The 19210-nt window shown below is 41.7% G+C and overlaps 1 long non-coding RNA gene across 2 annotated transcripts in view; it reads right to left on the bottom strand.

The window, feature by feature from the left end:
- Nucleotides 1-19210, bottom strand: part of LOC122464530 — a 149999-nt gene that overhangs the window by 24137 nt on the left and 106652 nt on the right. The window lies entirely within an intron of this gene.

The following is a 19210-nucleotide window of genomic DNA, read 5'->3' as shown; positions in this document are numbered from 1 at the left end:
TACTAATTCCTATAACCTCCTAAAAATCAAATTACGCCTTTGAAAGAATGTGTAGTGCTGTGTGAAAAGGTGCAATTCCATACAACCATTCAAAGCTATCTAGATTACAAGACATGGAGTAAATTGAGGGGGATCAGAGCTAACTTGTGCTGAATCAAGCACTGTGTTAACATTCCTTGTGATCCTGTCTGGATGGTCTATGTAAAGGGCTACTAACCTTTCCAGTTCTTGAAGAAAGTTTGCCCTCTCCCTCAAAGGCTAAACTGAACATATACTGTTCACTGTATGTTAATTAAGAAATAATGATCTCGGCAAAGGACATTTCTTGGGGCTTAATGACTGGCTGGGTGAGCTGATGGCCTGAGACTTTTAATTAAAAATGCAGGTTTCCTCTGTTCCGTAATGGGGAACTTATATTTGCATTAGGTTCCTGTTGAATGCAGTGGTTTGTATGGCATGAAACCCACAAGTACTTGCAGGTTCCCCCTCACATTGTAAGGGGTATCAATGCATATTGGAAACATAGGTTTCAGAGTAGCAGCCGTGTTAGTCTGTATCCGCAAAAAGAAAAGGAGTACTTGTGGCACCTTAGAGACTAACAAATTTATCTGAGCATAAGCTACAGCTCATTAATATTTCATCCATGTGAAAATCTTACCCCATAGATGCAGCCAAGGAGCCTATGTGCTGTCTGCCATGTTGAGGCCTTTGGACAACTTCAGCCAGCACTTCAGAAATTTAAAAGATGTTTTCTAAGTTTCCTGTGTGTGGATTCACACACTAGGAAGGAGGAACATTCTCCCTCTCTTTCCCAGTCCCTTCAGGATACACCTTACCTCTGACCCTCCACTGAATGGAGACAAAAAAAAATATGAAGATGACTGAATGTAGGTATGTGAACTAGAGATATGAATTCATGATATGATGTAAATCCATCTATTATCTGAGAAGCATTCAGATACCGTGGTGATGTGACTGGTATACACACCTAGATACCTGAGATAGAGACAAGGGTTCTAAGGGCTACATTTCTTTAAGAACAGAACAATTTCTGTTATATACATTTACACTTGAGGATTAAGTATAAGTTAAGGGTCAAATCCTGCCTTGACTGATACAATGATGGAGAGTGGAGATTCAGCCCACGTGTACACTATGGGTGCTACAGCGGCACAGCTGCAGTGCCCTAGCACCATAGTGTAGATGCCTACCATAGTGATGGAAGAGATTTCCCCCTCCCTGTAGTAACTCTACCTCCTGGAGCTTCTGTTAATGTAGCTGCAGCTACACTGGGGGTTGAAGTCAGCATAGCTGTGGGGCTCAGGGGTTTGGATTTTTCACACCCCTGAGTGCTGTAGCAATATCACCCTAAATTTGAAATGTAGACCAGACCGCATCTTGGTGCATCCTTTGCAACTGGGCTGCAGCCATCCAGGATGAATTTCCACGAGGATGGCCATGGAAAACTTTAGTGCTCCCCAGAGCAGTAGCAATGTCGCTCCTCTGGACCCTGATCTAACTGCCTTTGACCCCAATGAGCTAGTTAGTTCCAGGGGAAGCGGGGGGAACATCACGCAATCTGCACACGGTGCCTCTTTGGGTCATGGCTGCTGGGTTGGTGCCTTAGCACTGTGTTATGAAGGGATGCTGCCCTGCTGCTGCGGCTATATCCTCCCTTTTGTACACTAGGAAAGCAAAAGCAGGATAGACCATTACATTAAAGCAGAGAAATTAAATGCTGCCTAATACATTTTACTCCTGCAGGCTTCACAACTTTTAACATCGCAGTTTTGTGTTCATTTGTTATGAAACAGAAACAGAATTTCTGCCCCCTTGCAGTACTGTTGTACAGTAATGGTGGTCTGACTGGGAGCTAAAAGGCTATAGTCACCATTGAGGATACTAATTCTTCATGCACTAACATCTCTAAAAACAACTTTTAGAAAATATACTGTGATAATGGGGGGTTATATGAAACCTTGTTGAAGATAGTGAGCAAAACAGCCACCCTTCATACAGGGTAAATGTAAGAAGCAATTAAGTTCATTTATGGAATGAGATACCTGAAACAATAGGAGGTACCATCCAAAATATAGGACACATGGAATGCCAGTCAGTAATCTGAGTTATGTGGGCAGTGGGGTTTCACTGGGGACTGAATGCTGATGTAGGAGGTTGAGGATTGAGAATTGTTTGGGGTGGTGTGTGTGTGTGTGTGTGTGTGTGTGTGAGAGAGAGAGAGAGAGCAGAAATACCACAGAAGCAGACAGATTAAGGCAGCAGGCAAGCACTATGGACAGCCAGAGAGGCACCTGTAGTACAATCCTGAGAAAAAGCTGAGAGAAGGCTTTTGGGTAGTGTGTGGCTGGAAAGAGGCTTAGAATGGTTAGAAATCAGCTCCTGCTGTTTGAATCCTACTGTGTTCAGGGAAACAGGACTTTGTGTACCTTCTTTGTAAATAAACAGGATTGCACCAAAAAAATACCCACCTACATCATCAATTTCTCCTCTAATAGAAACAACCTGCAAGACCGTGAATACTGGCTAACAGCTCTGGTCAAAAGGGGGTAAGAATAAATATAAATAAAGAGGAAACTTTCTCCTTATAGCCCATTTTTCTTTTCTTCCCTCTAGAAGGAGTTCTTAATCATGCTGTTTGTGACATCATAATTATTATTGCCATAGCAACTGATAAACACAGAGAAGGAGATGTGTAACTTTTTTTTTGACAGTCCAAATGTCTCTCTAACTAGTAATTTAGCGAACTAGTTGCACAGTAAATGGGTTTATCTTTAAACATAATGCTCTTTTCCATTTTAACTGAGCATAAAATTATATCTTTAAAGGATCTGCAAGCAGGGAAGGCTTGATGCCTCTTGAGCAGTTCAGTGTGACATATGGTCTTTCCAAGCAACAGTTTTATCTATTGCATACAGTAGCTGCAAATTTGAGCTAATGTTCCTGTGAAAACAAGTAGGGATTTATGCCCAAAATTTGAAGAGGAAAAAAATATATCTTTGCTCTGTGGTATGTAGAAAACAGAACATTGTCTTATTCTGGATATACTATACACATATACACACCTCTATACATACAGACATGTGCACACACATATATTTATATCCATGCACACTGACACAAGCTCTTAGTAAAATCCTGCCCTATCTTCAACACATGCACTGAGTGGGGTAGAAGAGGGCTCAGTGAGTCTATTGCCATGAGTTGTGTTGTTATGGATTGAGTTAAAATCTCATTCAAACAAATGTGAACATAAGAATGGCCATATTGAGTCAGACCAAAGGACCATCTAGCCCAGTATCCTGTGTTCCTACAATGGCCAAAGCCACGTGGTCCAGAGGGAGTGAACAGAGCAGGTAATCCTCAAGAGATTCATCCCCCTGTCGCCCATTCACAGCTTCTGGCAAACAGAGGCTAGGAACACCATCCCTGCCCATCTTGGCTAATAGCCATTGATGGACCTATCCTCCATGAATTTATCTAGTTCTTTTTTGAACCCTTCTATAGTCTTAGCCTTCCCAACATCCTCTGGCAAAGAGTTCCACAGGTTGACTGTGCGTTGTGTGAAGAAGTACTTCCTTTTGTTTGTTTAAAACCTGCTCCCTATTAATTTCATTTGGTGACCCCTAGTTCTTGCATTATGAGGAGTAAATAACACTTCCTTATTTACTTTCTTCACACCAGTCATGATTTTGTAGACCTCTATCGTATCCCCCTTTAGTCATCTCTTTTCCAAGCTGAAAAGTCCCAATTTTATTAATCTCACCTCATATAGCAGCCACTCCATACCCCTAATAATTTTTGTTGCCCTTTTCTGAACCTTTTCCAATTCCAATAGATTTTTATTGAAATGAGGCAACCATATCTGTATGCAGTATTCAAGATGTGGGTGTACCATGGATTTATATAGAGGCATTATGATATTTTCTGTCTTATTATCTATCCCTTTCCTAATGATTCCCAACTTTCTGTTAGCTTTTTTGACTGCCTGTAATGGGGTGGACTAGGCCCAAAGGCACCCTGCTGGAGGCCTCAGGGGCCTGCCATGCCCATCCCAAGAAAAGAGCAGTGGAGAGATCCTCCAAGTGGGCTAGAGTGGCTGCAGGAGAAGCAGTCAATCAGAGATGCTTCAGGTAGCAGCCAGTGAGGGCCCAGCAGGCTCATATAAAAGGAGCTGCAGGGCTAGAGTAAGGGCAATCTGTTTGCAGGACCTGGGGAGGAAGATGTGCTCCTAGCTATCTGCAGGAGCTGAAAGGGCCTGGCTAGATCAGTCTCCTAGCGGGGATTGGGGGATCAAAGGTGCTCTTGGCTGGCTGCAAGGGCTAAGACAGGTAGTTGCTGGCAGGGACCATGGAAGTGAGAAAATAGCTTCTGGCTGGCTTCCAGGACTCACTGAAGACATGAAAAGGGGTTGATCTAGTTTGACCCCTGGAAGCGGGTTGATCTAGTTTGACCCAGCTAGAAAGTTGGGGTCAGAGGACTAAAGGGCAGGCAATGAGCCCCCAGGAAGGAAGCCTTGGGGGGGTGCTGCTCCACACCAGAGCGGGAATTTTCACACATAAGCTGGCCAACTAGGGTACTGAGATAGGCCCTGTTGGTCAGACTTGAAGACCAGAGCCTGGGAAGGGCTACAGGGACAGTATAGGCGGTTCACCCTGAGGACTGAGTCACTGAAGACCCGGTGAGAGATCCATAGACAAGAGGGGGGCACTAATGAGAGGTGGGTGCTGCCCCACTGAAAAAACAGAAAAGATGCAGACACACCCAGTCAGAAGGGGCACTTGCGAGAGGTAGGTGCTGACCCCGCATTGCACACGGAGCAGGTGTTTTCAGAGAACTATCCACAATGACTCCAAAATCTTTCTTGAGTAGTAACAGCTAATTTAGACCCCATCATTTTATATGTCTAGTTGGGATTGTTTTCCATTGTGCAAACATGACCTACATTTAAGATAGTTGTAAGACAGTTAAGGGGCTGCACCTAAAACAAGGCCTCCCTGGAAACTAGCACCATGTTGCAGGCAGGGAGTTTCCACTGAGTATTGTGCCCAGGCACATGTGTGTGAGAGAGAGAATGCACAAACTGACAATAGATGAGAACTGAGATAGGCAGAGGCAAAAAGCAAGAAAGCCAAGCAGTAGCCTGTGAGCACAGTGTGATCCTGAGGAAAGCTACAGGGAGCACTTCTGGGTCTGTTGGCGAAAGAGGCTTGGGGCTGTAAGCCAAAAAACTGCTCCTTTTGTTCTTGGTTTCTCCTGCATTTGGAGAAGCAGAACTTTGTATAGTTATTATAATGAAACAAGATTTCTGTGACGGGTTCCCCCCAGGGTGCCATCTGGAACTGGGGTACCACTGAGCCCTCTGACCCACCAGCCCGGGTTCCCTCTCACACTGTATTGCTGTGACAAGCTGCAAAACCCTCCAGCCTGCGCTTTCACCAGCATTCCCACAGGTAGAGACAAACACAGCTGCAGTTACATGTAGGCTCTCTAACCACCACCTTCCCAACCTAGGATCCCAGAGCAGTGCCATGCTGCCCTGGTCAAATCTGGCCAGTATATGGGTATAGTAGCCGGTATGTGAAGAGAACAATGCACACTTGTGGTAACCAAGCAGAGATTTTCCCCAAACACCTTAGTCAAACACACACTGGTTTGGATTAAAGCAAAATAAATTTAACTACAAAAGGACAGATTTTAAGTGATTATAAATGATAGCAAACAGATCAAAGCAGATTACCTAGCAAATAAACAAAAACGCATCCTAAGCTTAATATGTTAGATAGGGTGAGAATCTGCTATTCATATCCAATCTAACTGATGGTACAGGCAGACTTATAGATTGTTAAAGCACAAACTACACTTGCTTTGCAGCTTGGAATCCCCAGGTGTTTCATAGAAATCCCTTTACCCAGGGTCTGGCAGTTCCCCAGTTAAGTCTTTGTTCCTCAGGTGTTTTCAAGAGTCGTCTTGTGTGGAGCATGAAGAGCCACAGATGATGTCACTCCCTGCCTTATATAGGTTTAGCATATGGTGGGAACCTTTTGGTTTCAAAACTTGGTTCCCAGACTGGTTTGTGGAAAAATACTGACATCCCAAGATGGAGTCCAACATTATGTAGTCTGATCATATGTCCTTGTAGAGTCAGAGCAGCCATTACTCACAGGTTGTCTGTAGCATTCACGGGAAGGCTCACCAGGTGGGAGATAAGCTTCTCCTAAGGCCTATTGTTTTCCCTAATGGCCCATTACCCTGAATAGGCCCTTCCCATCCAGCTATCTAGACTGAAAGAATCTTGTCTACCGGGCGTTACCCAGGTGTCACTACATTTGAAATACAGATACACAGTCAATATTCATAACTTCAGATATAAAAATGCTACATGAATACAAATAGGATAATCATATTCAACAAATCATAACTTTTTCAGTGACCCCTCCCATGACTTATCTTATACAAAATGCATCATAATTGTCACAATCATATCATAATATTACTGTGAAGAATATGGGGTGCAGTGTCACAACTGCATCAACAAAAACACTGGACTCCCTCAATTTCTGCTTCCAAGTGGACCATCTCCAGAGCCCTGTGATTTGGCTAGCTGCTCAGGTTGAAAAGGGGCAACACTATTAACTCTCTAGCACACCTGTGCAGCTGTGAGGCCGACTTAGCACTCCCCAGAGCATTGTGGTGAAGGGGGTGGCTAATTGGACCTGACAGTGCTTCATAGCCCAGAAGGGATGTAGTCCACAGCCTCTCAGGGCTGACCAGGCCTCCAGCCATTACTACATACACGATGTCATTGGCTGTAGGCATTGGGGAGAGCGCACACTGCTTGTTTTCAGAGGAGCAGTGAAGGGCTCTGCAGAGTGCAATTCTTCCAGACTCCTGAGCCATCCTGCCCTGTGCAGGGAAGACAGTTCAGGGCCCCTGTATTTAGAAATTGCTGTTCTGCAACATCATAATAGCAGGATTTTGCCCTCTATACAAACACTGTAGAATACTCTGGTCACATATTTGCCTAAAGCTATTTTCAAGCCACCCAACCATCTCAGTTAGGGAGCAATACTACTTGCCTGGTGCTAGAAATAGTCTCTGTAAATTAGCTGTTGTTCGCTTTTCAAACCCACAAAGAAAGCAAAAATTACTCTATTGCAAATATTTCCAGTTCTACAGTACTTTGTCATATAGATACATGCACAGAGCAATATAAACAAACACATGAATATGTGTGTACACATACACACCATAAATACATACTAAATTATAGGCAGGACAGACTTTAAATTTAATTTTCTCTTTTGAAAAACAGAAAAGGAGGAGAAAATTAATTATAAGGAAAAGAGAATAAAGGAAACAATCTATGGGTCAGAACTTAAGCTGGAGTGAGTTGTGACAGCTCCATTGAAGAAATTTTTTTAAAAAAACTTCCCTTCCCTTCAATGGAGCTATGACACATACACCAGCTATGTGATGAGATGGAACTCTGTATTTGTGTTGTGTGCACTCCAAGGGTAGGATTCTACAAGCCCTGTGTGCAAAAAGGGTGAATTCCATGCTATTTTGACGGCTTTAACAGCCCTTGTGCTATCGGTTTCACCAAGACTCTCAGTGAAGGCAAGGAGACTTTCTGGGAAATTGATTGAGATCTGTGCCTGGAGGACTTGCAGGAGACAGCCCCGAGTGAACACCTTCAGTTCTCAGGGATTTCTTTTAAAGTAGTTTCAGCCCCTTTCCAGTTAATTACACAAGAAAAAAATATACTTCTCCAATTTAAAGACAATTGAGAATTCTTTGTACAAAAATAACGCCTAAAGGGCTTCACTTTAAACTTTCAGTATTTGCATGATGGTGCATGTTACTAAGGAAGAATCATCTAGTACATCTAGTTAAGTTATAAGTAGGGCTGTCAAGCGATTAAAAAAATTAATCATGATTAATCGTGCACTTATTGCACTGTTAATAATAGAATATCATTTATTTAAATATTTTTGGATGTTTTCTACATTTTCAAATATATTGATTTCAGTTACAACACAATACAAAGTGTACAGTGCTCACTTTATATTTATTTTTGATTACAAGTATTTGCACTGTAAAAAAACAAAAGAAATAATATTTTTCAATTCACCTAATACAAGTACTGTAGTGCAATCTCTTAATCATGAAAGTTGAACTTACAACTGTAGAATTATGTACAAAAAAACTGCATTAATAATAAAACTATGTAAAATTTTAGAGCCTGCAAGTCCACTCAGTCCTACTGCTTGTTCAGCCAATCACTCAAACAAGCACATTTGTTTACATTTGCAGGAGATAATGCTGCTCATTTCTTGTTTACAATATCACCTAGAAGTGAGAACAGGCATTCTCATGGCACTGTTGTAGCCGGCGTCCCAAGATATTTACATGCCAGATGCACTAAAATTCGTATGTCCCTTCATGCTTTGATCACCATTCCAGGGGACATGCATCCATGCTGATGATGGGTTCTGCTCAATAACAATCCAAAGCAATGCGGGCTGACACAAGTTCATTTCATTATCTGAGTCAGGTGCTACCAGCAGAAGGTTGATTTTCTTTTTTGGTGGTTCAGGTTCTGTAGTTTCTGCATTGGAGGGTTGTTCTTTTAAGATTTCTGAAAGCATGCTCCACACCTCATCACTCTCAGATTTTGGAAGGCACTTCAGATTCTTAAACCTTAGGTAGGTTGAGTGCTATCTTTAGAAATCTCATATTGCATTTTGCTTCTTTGCATTTTGTCAGATCTGCAGTGAAAGTGTTCTTAAAATGAACAACATGTGCTGGGTCGTCATCATCCAAGACTGCTATAACATGAAATATATGGCAGAATGCGGGTAAAACACAGAGCAGGAGACATACAATTCTCCCCAAAGAGTTCAGTCACAAATTTAATTAACACATTATTTTCTTAATGAGCATCATCAGCATGGAAGTGTCCTCTGGAATGGTGGCAGAAGCATGAAGGGGCATACAAATGTTTAGCATATCTGGTATGTAAATGCCTTGCAATGCTGACTACAAAAGTGCCATGCAAATGCCTGTTCTCACTTTCTGGTGACATTGTAAATAAGAAGAGGACAGTATTATCTCCTGTAAATGTGAAGAAACTTGTTTGTCTTAGTGATTGGCTGAACAAGAAGTAGGACTGAGTGGACTTGTAGGCTCTAAAGTTTTACATTGTTTTGTTTTTGAGTGCAGTTATGTAACAAAAATTTACATTTGTAAATTGCACTTTCACAACAAAGATTTGCACTACAGTACTTGTATGAGGTGAATTGAAAAATACAATTTCTTTTGTTTATCATTTTTACAGTGCAAATATTTATAATAAGAAATAATATACTCTTTGATTTCAATTACAATACAGAATACAATATATATGAAAATGTAAAAAAAATCCAAAATATGTCATAATTTTTCAATTTGTATTCTATTGTTTAAAAGTTGCAATTAAAACTGATTAATCATGATTAATTTTTTTAATCACAATTAATTTTTTTGAATTAATTGCATGAGTTAACTGTGATTAATTGACAGCCCTAGTTATAAGTAAATGCAGAGGAGAGAGCAGGCACTGCATGCCCAGTACTTCAGCCTCTACACATGTGTGTGTGGAGTGAATAGGGAGAGGAAGGAATGGATGGAACCATGGACTCTGCTCCACTTCTCAATAGCTGAGTAGATGTGTGTACATGCATGTGTGAGAGCGAGAGGGGAGGGTAGTAAAGTAATCAGCTTCTGCCAGCAGCAACTTGTTGCCCCTGAAGAACTGGAAAGGAATTATACAGTTCCTTCTCTGGGTTTTTCCTGGGGCAATATAACTACACATGGTCATTGACAAGGAATAGGCAGTCATGCCTAGTGGTAGGAGCAGGAGTCAAGCCAAGGGAACCAAGAATCCACCTAAAGGTCAGAGCCAGAACCAAGAAGTCAGGCCAAGTAGGGAAGCTAGACTGGAGCAGAACAGGAAAAAGACTGGAGCAATGGTGGGAAAAGGATGGGTACACAAGTGATCACAAATGCATGCAGAAACATTAAGCAGTCTGTGACCTGCCGCTGAGCATAAAAGCAGGCCTGCTGGCTCCCTTCAGTCAATCAGTCAGGCTGGCCAATCAGGTGGTTCTACTGCAATCCAGCTGAGCTTGTTACTCTGCCTGGAGGCTGACTAGTCCTCAGGCCCAGGAGCTTATTGCTGACCTGCCCCATTTCTTACCCTGGATAGAAGTAAAGGGCCAGTCCAGCCCTTCAGTATCCCATGCACAGAGAACATTGTAATATACATACAGCATATGGTAAACTCTGCAGCAGAGAAAATAGAGCTTCTTGCTGCCTCATCAGAAAGAAATAACAAATGCAGCTTTCAAAATAGCTCCTTTCCACTGAAGGGCAATTGCCTTCTCTCATTGTACGATATGTAGTGTAGATTTGCATTGTTACTGAGCGCTCTGTGAAGCTGATGAAGTAAGGAGCAGGAGAAAGTAATAATGTGTACCAGGTGAGCGTGTGAAGAAGTTGTAACTTCTGCTTATGTGTTAAGGAAATGCTGTTAAGCTGATACATTTTAGGGAAAAGCGCTGGTTGCATAGGACAGCCTTAGAGTGAAAATATCATTCAGAATATCCATGTGTGACCCTAGGAGCCCCCACAATGCCTACTGGCAAGGGGTTCCTGTCATGTAACAGCCTGACAAACTCACTATGCCTAACATGTTGCTGTCATGGCATTTATCTATTTTGTCATGTAAGTATCAAATGAAAACTTGTAATACACTGATCATTAATATCATTGTGAAATAATGTATTAACACTGTAGGAGGAATTATGGATGCTCGCTGACATTATGCTTTAAACTCTGTAACCAAGCAAAGGGGAAAACAGGTTTTCCCCCCAGACAGGAGGTAATGTAGTTATTTCCCTGTCTCTAATGTTAATTGAGCAGGGTTAGCCAAAGATAATGGAGATTATATTTGCATATTGAGGTATCAGGAAAAAGCAAATGAACAGAACAACAACACAGACAGTATGCTGTCAACACCTCCAAAGAACAGACAGCGGGGGAGAGGAACTTTGTTTGGAGGTATGCTTCCAAGGATACATTTTGAAGGTGTAGTGGACTATAAGAAAAGGGGGGAAAGTTACGATATTTATCCCTTTACTGAGGAAACCCTTTGTAGGGCATAGGGTAATTATGAAAATCTGGTTTTTGATATGCCTGAATACCAGTAAGATCTATAGAAAAGTTTTAGGTGAGAGACTGTTTTTCCTAAGATTAGCTTGCTAGAGTTAAATTCTAGTCTTGTAAAAGTATATTTGTTTGTAACCATATCTGGTTCCATAATCTTTGCTTGGTATTACTTAAATCTCTGTTCTTTATTAATAAACTTATTCTTGGTTTTATTATAAGTTCTTCTCAGTGTTATAACACTAAAGAGTGAATCCTCTGCTGCTCTAATAGGCTGGTGTGTCTCTTTGGAGACAGCAGACTGGGTAATTTCTGTGAGTGTCCAGTGACTGGTGCTGGATACTGCAGAGGAACACTCTTCCGGAGGGCTTGGGAACTAGGGTGCATCAGTTGTTAAGTGCTAGGCAAAGCAAAAGCTGGCACAGCTTTGGAAGAGGTTGGTTGGCTAACAGACTGGGTTGACAGGGAGCTGTTACCTAGTTTAGTCTCCAGCAAGGCTCTTTTTTGTTAAGGCAGAGGGGTAACAAGATGAGCCATAGTTCTGGACTCCCTGGAAAAGCATCACACAATGTGCTAAATGTAAGATATATATAATAAGATTTCTAGCTAAGACAACTTTAGCATAACTCCGCTGGTGTGGTCAGAGGGAGGTGAATAATTTGTATTAATTTTGACTGCTGTTCTGTTCACAAATTATCCCAGGGCAGACTTGATTTTTTTCAGATGTCTGTTGTTTTTAGCAGAATAACTTCTTGGAATAGTTGCTTGGTCTGCACATCATTTGTGACTAACTAGTGGCAATTTTTTCAACTAATCATGATTTGGATAAAAATATAGGGGTCAGGTTTAAGGAATTTCCAAAGTCAAAAAAGTATTTAGAAAAAGGTTTTGAAATTGTTGAAACTTTTCATTTTGACATTTTCTTAACCAAAAATTGTCTGGCTTTTTAGTTCAAAATGACTTTTTTCATTTTGAAATTTAAGCTAATTACACAGAAAAGGTTTTAAAACAAAGAACAAAAAGTTGAAATTGATCCAAAAGAAAAACCTTTTGGATTGTCAATTCACAAATATTTTTGAGATGTTGACGTTGTGTCCTGATTCGAGTTAGGAAAACATTTCAAACTCCCAAATATTTGCAGGATGAGAAAACTGTTTCCCAGCTCTATTTGTGAGCTGTTCATTGTGAGAACCTAATGTTTGAAATTTCAGCTGTTTTGATTGGACACAGAGAAACATATTATGTGGCCTGTTTCTTGATTAAATGAGCATAACTTTTAGAATGCAATTTCAGGTGCAAATACTTGCATCTGGGAATGAAAAATTGGCTTCCTTCAAATATTCATTAACATTCACTAAAAAATGCATTGTTTCACAAACATTCCTGGCAGTAAACTCATTTGGTGGAATATCCAGTGAAAGAAAGCAAATGGGGTATGAGCACATTGAAGAAATCCATTTAAAAATTTGAACTAACATAAAATGTTTGAAATATTAACTTAGGTCAAATATTTAATCCAATAAAAAGTCATTGGTGTGAGACTATGATGTGTAGGTCTTTAAACTGCCCAAATTCTTCACATTACTGTACACCTCCTTTGATATGCTGAACGCTGGGTGCTCCCGTGTGCACTCTGCACCTAGTTGGAGACATTTAGCATCGGGCAGGAGTGGATTGTTAGAATAAACAGAAAATTAATGTTGACCCATAGTCAAATTATTTGGCATACCACATGCTGTTTCAGGGACCTTGCCGAGAAAGAACTGAATAGTCAAACTCTGAAACTCTTGCCGGTCCACCCCAATCGGAGTTAGCGGATCTCTCTTCTCTGCTTCTCCAACCTTTGCCTGAACTCAACGGCATTTTGTTTGGGGTGAATTAGACAGGGAAAGGTAGAAACATCTGCTGAATATCCTTTAGTTCTTGTTTTCTTCACAATAGCTGTCAACTTTGGTTTGTTCACAGATCATTCAGTTAAGGAAAAGCAAGAAGATGAAGGGACATTCGACTCAATGTTGTTAGCAAGGCTGTCAACTTTGACAATTGGAGTGAGGGTGATTTCAGAAGTTTACAAGAGAGATTTTAAATGTTGTGTTGGAACACACTGCAAAATCTTTCACTGTCAGCCGTCACGTTTGTTGGTGGGAGGGCACAGCAGACTGCTCTGAGCTGCAGCAGCACTCGGCTCACTATGAGTTTGATCAGGCTTCTGGAAATATCGAATTCACACTGAGCATGCTCAGGGGCGTCACGCATGTATGAGCCGTGTAAGCAGGGTCTGAATGAACTCTCTCCTGACATTTAGTGGAGATCTGCGAGGGAAAGACTTCAGGAACAGACTGTGGTTGCAGAGACGCCTACTCTGCCTAGGCGTGTAACAGATGGACTGGCTTTGCCAAAATGATCAATTTTGGCTGGTTTTTCGTTACAAATCACTAGTATTTGAATGCAGGATAATGAAATGTTGTTAATCTTATCATACCAGTAAAGGGCAGCAGAACTGTGCTTAGCCTGCCCTGCTTGAGGAAGTCACCCTAAACTGAACCTCACTGGCTAAGCAGTGGGTAGGGATGCCATATCCCAATGAGGAGGAGAATGGGTGGGGACAGGTGTTGCCACCTGGTGTGTGGATGCTGCCTAAAGAGTCCTAGACACCATTGGACCTGCTGCTCTCCAGTGTTTAATGAAAGAGCTGTTAAGACTCACTTGAGAGTCTGTGTTTCTGGTTGGTGATTCCTAGAGCTGACAGCACTGCTGAGTGAGGCTAGGGGCTAAGGCTTGTGTGGGGACAGTGAAAGACAATCCAGAGATTGCACATGCTGTGAGGTTCTCTGCTGCCTGCTGCAGTCACTAAGAGCTGGGTTAAGTGGTGGAACCTTGGAGCACGAGGTTGTGGAAGCAGAGAGACGACAGCAGCTGTGCACCAGTTGCAGAGGCAGCAGCAGAGGCATTGCTCGACACCCTGCTCCCCCAACCGTGGCAGGTGAACCCCTGTGACCTCACCTCTGGACTAAGGCCAGCCAACTGTGAGTGGGGTGCAGCGGAGACAGAGGGGAGTGATGTGTTAAAGGGGCAGTTGTTCGCTGGACTTTCCCACTGCAAGGTAGGAAATTGAGGCAAAGGACACTGTCCAGTGCACTGTGGGGTTGGGTTTGCTTAGGGTCACATGCTTTTTGAACGTGGTTGTGGTGTTTTCCCAAATTAATGTTGGGTTCCCTTTCCCCTTTTAATCATTTTGTTTTGTTATACACAGTCTCAGTGCGTGCGAGTGGGAAAGAATCGCCTCCAAAGGCACTCCAGGGAGGTGTTTGTTTACCCAGATTGCTGGGTGGAGGCTTGAGCAGGTTCTGTTTTGTATTGTTAAGTGGAACCCAGAGGTACTGGACCTTGATTTTGCCAACTCCGCCTGGCAGAAGAGTTACAGCCATTTTTCCCTGTGAGTACTCCACCACCGCTCAGCCCCGAAGCCCTGCCCTCTCTCCCAGTGCCCCCGCCCACTACTCTCTGCTCTTCACCCTCCCTCAAGCACCTCCCACCAGCTGCCAAACAGCTGATCGGTGGCCCTGCCAAACAGTTGCACCTGATGGATGAGCACCCATTTTTCCCCCCATGAGTGCTTGAGCCACGGAACACCCATGGAGTTGGTGCCTGTGGTTACGGCATAGTCACTCACATGCTAGCCTAAGACCATGTCATTAGTATGGTCGTTCCCATACTCATAGCATGATCCCTAGCGTTACAGTAAGAGGGGAGACAATTTCAAAAATGTTTCTCAAGATGAAACAGTCTCCCTCAGGCAGAACAGGTAAATCTTGGTCCGTATCCGTATCACTGATTTTCTCAGATGGGCAACATATTGCAGTGAATGCATTGCTTGCACTCTGTGTGCCACTGGAATGCAGAGATGGCCAGGTGGATTCTTGGTGACATCTTATTATCGAAACAGCAAATAGCCTGGATGTATCTTTTGTAATAACCTCTTATTAAGACCACATCCTGGCCTGAGAATTTTTTTCTGCAAAGACTAGTCTAAATACTAGCTCAAGCAAGTGGTCTGCACAGTGGGAAATTCCACAAGAATTCGGGGGGGAGCCGCAGAGCAGCTCAGCAAGCCACTACTGCAGCATCAGGGCTGCAGAACTGCGTATGGCTATTATGTTCCCTCTCCACTGGCCAGTCAATCTTAGACACAGATCCATTGCTGTCTCTGCCCCTCCTCTGGCCTGCTTCTTTTCATGCCCCAGCCTCTCTGTGAAGTTGTACCAGCTTCAGGTGCATCTGTGCAGGCTTTTCAAATTCTGCCCTTCTTTGCACATCAAAAGTGCACAATAGTTTCTCTCTATGCATTAGACTGTAAACTCAGAACAGGAAGCTTGATCTTCCTACAGTACATACTTGTGGTGCCAGACAGATCTGTTGTGCTATATGAATAATAGTCATAATAAACTGGAAATAGTTTTGCTTCAGGTGACGAAGGTGGATGTTTTTGGAACTATTGCCACAACTAGCTGCAAGAGTCCCCTGTACTGTTAACCCAGTAATCCATCAGAACATAGGCCCCAATTCAGCAAAGCACTAAGGCACCTGGTTAACTTTCAGATCATGTTTAAATACCATGTGTTTAAAGTTCAAAGTGTGTATAAGTGCCTTGCTGAATCATTGCCCTAGGGAATAAGATAAAGCAAGTATAACTGTGTATAGTTCATGGTTAATTATAGTGTAATTGGTAGGGCAAATACAGCAATCCTTTTTCTGATTGGCAGTGAAGTTTCTTTTTTGGTATAACATAATGTAAGCAATAGTACATGGTTATGTAATATTGGTGTCACATTTTATGGAGTATAGGAGACTATACCACTTATGCTAGATGTTCAAAGAGGCTTATTAAATGGTTATTTTAAGGCAATCCTTTTAACCACTGAGGATAAGTTTTCCTTAATTGTACAGCTCAAAATCTTCTAGAAACAGTCATAGTTCTCCTATTATTGCAAGTTGTTTTAGAAACAGAAAAATATATACTTTCCTAATCTCTTATTCTGTCGTTCTCGACCATTCTTTGTAGTTTACATTCTTTTCCATCCTCAGGAGTAAACCTGCTTTCTATATGAGTGTCAGAATATTCTTCTACCACACATACTTCTGCTTCAGGCTCTTTTGTTCTAATACTCTTGACATTTAAACTTGGGCACTTTAAAGGTTCCTTCCCTTTACTTTATTCCACATTTTATTGATTGCTTCTAGCTCCTGTTTTTCCCTCAGTCTATTTCCTTTCCCTACTATTTCTTATTTCATCTTTGAATACAAATAAAACACAATTATAGTTTTACAGTGGAAAGCACACGAGATTTTCTCTCACTGGGTTGGAATAGCAGAGTTTTTAAACACCGATGCCCAAAAGCATTGTAAATTATTACAAGAGGTCATTGTTACAGATGGATATGTCATGAGGCCATACGCTCACAAAGGGGGCCTGATGAATAGTATTGTTCTCTGCAAGTAGAGTCATTGGGACTACTTGCAGCTCAAGGTACTAGTCAACATGAGTAAGAGTGGCATAATCAGGACCCACATTTAAATTGTGCTGAAAAGTCCCCGTTTAAAGTCTTAGGTGACTCCAACTAGCAAAGGTGTGTAATTGTAAGTATCTCTGTGAACAATCAGAACTGGGTTTGTCGTCAGTACATAGGATTATTTCACCTGCATTCAATGGGCCAAGTTCTTTGCTCACTTAGGAAATCCCCCATTGCAGTGAAAGATTTGGCTCCATCTGTGCAGCTGCACCTGGATAAGGTTTGACCTTCAGCTGCCCTTTTGCAACACGTAATTTCATGTTAGTTTTGTCTATCAGTCAGTTGCCAGGCATTCAAGTGGATTTAATCAATTAGTAGAGTCCTTATTTGGTGGTGGAAGGATCTGTTTTGTGCGCGTCAAGTCAAGACTTGGAGCAGGACCTTGGCGATCCAAAAGGAGCAGTTCTAGCAGGATAAACAAGGGAGCATACTAGAACTGCAGGAGATGCGTTAAGTCCATCAAGCTCTGTCTGAGTCACTTGGCGAATGTGGGCAAGTTATATAACTTTGCCGTGCCTAAGTTTCCCACCTCTAACATGGGGGTATTATTTACCTCCCTCTCTGTGGTGTTGTGAGTTTTCGGAAAATGTGTGTGAAGCATTTTGAGATTCTCAGATGAGAGGCACTAGAGAAAGGTAAAGTTTTATTACTTCAGTGCAAAACAAAGTGCTACTATCCATCTGCCTTCCCCATCGCCTGTCTTGTCACAGGCATGGCTGCTTTGGGACGGAGATCTTGGCAGCATCCCAGGCTGATATGGACTGAGGAGCCCTTGACAATAGTTCCCACTGCTTAATCCGATGATCCCTGACATCTCCCTTGTAAAATTGCTTAGGTCCAAGTCCTGGAATGAGCTCCATGCAGTGGACCCCTGTGCTCCTCAAGGCTCATTGCAGGATAGAGGCCTTAGATATTATGGTGACTGATGCTCTAGCAATACCTACAGTAAAATAGATTAGCTTCAGCTTGACTCAACCAGAAGTAATTTTCTGTGCATCATTCACACAGGAAAGCTGCTGTGTACCTTAACTAAGCACCTAATCCCGTGTGGTACTGAGCCCTCCTGAGAAGTGCTGAGCACCCTCAAGGCCCTTGCTTTCATTGGGAATTGAGGGTGCTCAGCACCTTTAAGGAAGTGCATAGACAAAGCTAGATCTTGTGTATTAACATTTTCTCATCTGTTCTACAAATTGTCCGCTCCCAATTCAGAAACAGGAAGATTGAGAGACAGGCTATAACTAATACTTACCAATAAAGGACACTTCTGACAACCACCTAGTGATTTTTCAGTCAGTCAGGATGCTTTGCATGTGAAGAAATATCATGGAGATGGATAATTATTTAGCTGAGCTGAAAAATGTGTCTTCTGCATGAGTGCCAAAGGAAATAAAGATACTATTTTTTTAAAACTAGCGGAATAAGAGGGGCATGCTCTTTTCATTTTACTGTTTCAGCACAGAAGGAGAAGTAGATTGCCAATAAAATTTTACAAGAAAGAAGACTGCTGCTAGAAACATTATCTTAGAATTTGATTTTGCTACTGCAAAGAAAGTTGCTGTTTAAAATTAAATAAATGAATGTGTGTGCATAAGGGCAGACTCTTTGGTTTTAATTGTATAATTTCATTTAAAACCTTCCAACTCATAAAAAATATTAGTCAAACAAAGAAAAGAATGAAAGTAGGCAATATTCGTACGACAAGAAAGAGCTGATTTCAGTCAGATGATATGATGAAGAGCTGGTCCTTTGGTTGCCTTAGTCTAAGAAAGGGGAATTTGAGTTAAAATATTATTATTCTGAGAGTTTAGAAGAATAAATCCTGGTCTGATTAATCAGCACATATGATGAATTTATCAGAAAGATGTTACTCCAATTCATTCTAGATGGTGCAGAGTAAAGATGTCTTAATGCTCCTGAGAACTTTAAAAGGTTCCTGCTTTATATTAAAAATCTAGACAAAAATGATTCACCCCAATTTACTGAACCTAAGAGATTTTTGGATAGTGATAGCTTTTCTCATACTAAAGTCAGAAATGTTACAAATGCAAGAAAATGTGTTTTCTTAAATAAGTGAATATTGGTTAAAGAGGACTCCATTATTTATGTATATGCATATACAACTGTACACAGAAGACACACAATGTGTCAGTTTGGCGGAGAATAAAGCTTGTTTTTATAGGTAATGAAGGGCCTGCTATTCCCTATAGTCACTGGCAAAATCCCCATTGACTTCAGTGGGAGCAGGATCCAGACCCTTAATTTACTGAACAGGATTGGGGAGGGAATTCTTTATGGCCAACCCATTTTCCCCTTATTTCCTCCTCCCCCCCCAAATCTCTATATTAGGGACAATAAGCACACTAAAAATCAAAATCAATCAATCCTTTTCTGGCAGAGGAAGTATTTCACCCTCC

This window comes from Chelonia mydas, chromosome 2 (genome assembly GCF_015237465.2).
Source record: "Chelonia mydas isolate rCheMyd1 chromosome 2, rCheMyd1.pri.v2, whole genome shotgun sequence".
Taxonomy (NCBI): Eukaryota; Metazoa; Chordata; order Testudines; family Cheloniidae; genus Chelonia; species Chelonia mydas.
This window is presented reverse-complemented; position numbering and strand designations above follow the sequence as displayed.